Here is a 2,303-nt window from a genome sequence, read left to right as displayed (position 1 = left end):
AAGAAGAAGAAGAAGAAGAAGAAGAAGAAGAAGAAGAAGAAGAAGAAACGGAGCAAAATGTTTTCATCATGAGTCCTGGTAGGTTGTTGTGTTGATCAGAGTTCCTAAATCTTTCCAAGTTGTTTATCTTTACAACATTATTGTTGTTATTATATAAACTGTTCTCCTGGTTTTGTTCACTTCACTTTGAATCAGTTTACATGAGTCTTTCCAGGTTTTTCTGTAACCATCCCTTTCATCATTTCTTTTTGTTGTTGTTCAGTCATTTTCCAGTCATGTCCTACTCTCTGTGATCCCATTTGGGGTTTTTCCTTGCTAATATTTTATTTAAAAGTTTTGCATCAATATTCATTATAGATATTGAGCTTTAGTTTTGTTTCTCTGTTTTGATTCTTCCTGGTTTAGATAACAAGATCATATTTATATCATAGAAGAAAATTTGTAGGGTACCTTATTTTCATATTTTTTTTTAGTTTATGCAGTATAGGAATTGTTCTTTAAATGTTTGGTAGAATTCACCTGGAAGCTAGAGACTTCCAGGAACAGTAGATAGAAAGTTGGGTATGGAAGAAGACCTGAGTTCAAATTTCAACTTAGATACTTACTAGCTATGTGACCCTGGGAAAGTCACTTAACTTGTTTGCCTGAGTTTCCTCAACTGCAAAATGGGGTTAATAGCACCTACTTCACAGGGTTCTTGTGAGGATCAAATGTGATAATATTTGTAAAGTTCTTAGCAGAGTGCCTGGTGTATAGTAGTTGTTATATAAATGCTTATTCCCTTCCTTTCTCTCTTTTTTGATTTAGGAGTTCATTTTGGTTTGTTCAATTTCCTTTTCTAAAATAGGGCTATTAAAGCACTCTAGTTCCTGTTCTGTTAATCTGGGCAATTTATTTTTTGTAATATTCATTTGTTTAACTTATATTTTCAATTTTATTAGAATATAGTTGGGCAAAATAGCTAATTGATTTGATTTTTCTTCATTGACAGTGAATTCACCTTTTTCATTTTAATATTAGTATTTGATATTTTTTAAAAACTAAATTAGCTGATAGATCATATATTTGTGTGTGTTTTTTTTTCAAAAAAGATCTCCATCTAGTTTTATTTATTAATTAATGTGGCTTTTCTTTTTCATTTTGTTAACATTTCCTTTGACTTTCAGGATTTCTATTTTGGTTTTTAATTGGAAGTTTTAAATTTGTTTTCTAGGTTTTTTTTATTTCCATGCCCAAGTCATTGGCCCGTTTTTTCTCTTTTATTGATAAAAGCTTTTAAAGATGTGAATTTTCCCTTAAGCACTACTTTGTTGTATAATTACAATCAGTTTCCAATTAATTTTTGATCTTTTCCTAAAAGGCCCTTTTCCAGAAGTCTATCACATGCAACTTTTCTAAAATTCTATTCATGTCTTTCATTTATTTTTATTTGTTTTTTGGTTAGATTTATCTAGGTCTGAGAGAGATAAGTTAAGGTTCTCAACTATTATAGCTTTACTGTTACTTCTCTCTATAACTCATTTAACTTTTTCTTTAAGAATTTAGATACTATGCCAATTGGTACATATAAGTTTAGCATTGCTATTATCTGATTGCCTATGGTATCTTTTAGTAAAAAAAGGATCTCACTACTTATCTCTTTTAATTAGGCCCATATTTGCTGTTGCATCATGATTACTATCCTTTTTTTAAAAAAAAATATACTTTCATTAAAACATAATAGAATCTAATCTGTCAGTATATTTCTGTTTCAAGTATGTTTTTTGTAAACAACAAATTGTTGAATTCTCTTTTCTAATCCATTCTACTAACCTCTACCATTTTATGAGTGTGTATATTCCACTCACATTCACAATGATTGCTAATTGTATGTTCTCTCTATCTTATTCCTTTATAGTTTTCTTTCTCTTTTTTCTTGTCCCTTAAGAGTTTGTTATGTTTCTAAACCTCTCTTAACCTACACTCCCCCTCATCCCTCCCTCTTCCCTTAAACTATTCCTACCCTGTTTCCCCATTGGATAAAATATATGTATGTACCCAACTGTGTATATATGTGTTCTGGCCACCTCTGACCAGTTCAGAAGAGATTGAGGTACAAGTGTCATCCATTTCCTCTCCTCCCACTTCCTCCTTCTTGCTGTGTATAGACTTCTATTGGTGTACTTCATTTATGTGAGATAATTTTCTCCATTATTCCTGTGCCTTTCCCCACCTCTATCCCCCCATCTCCCAGTATATTCCTCTTCCCCAGCCTTTTTATTCTTCTTTTGAGATCATCAAAACCTAATAGAATCACTCCCAGG

This window comes from Vombatus ursinus, unplaced genomic scaffold (assembly GCF_900497805.2).
Source record: "Vombatus ursinus unplaced genomic scaffold, bare-nosed wombat genome assembly UNPS02014770.1, whole genome shotgun sequence".
In the NCBI taxonomy this organism is placed as follows: domain Eukaryota; kingdom Metazoa; phylum Chordata; class Mammalia; order Diprotodontia; family Vombatidae; genus Vombatus; species Vombatus ursinus.
The sequence above is the reverse complement of the archived record's forward strand: the minus strand, read 5'-3'. Positions refer to the sequence as shown.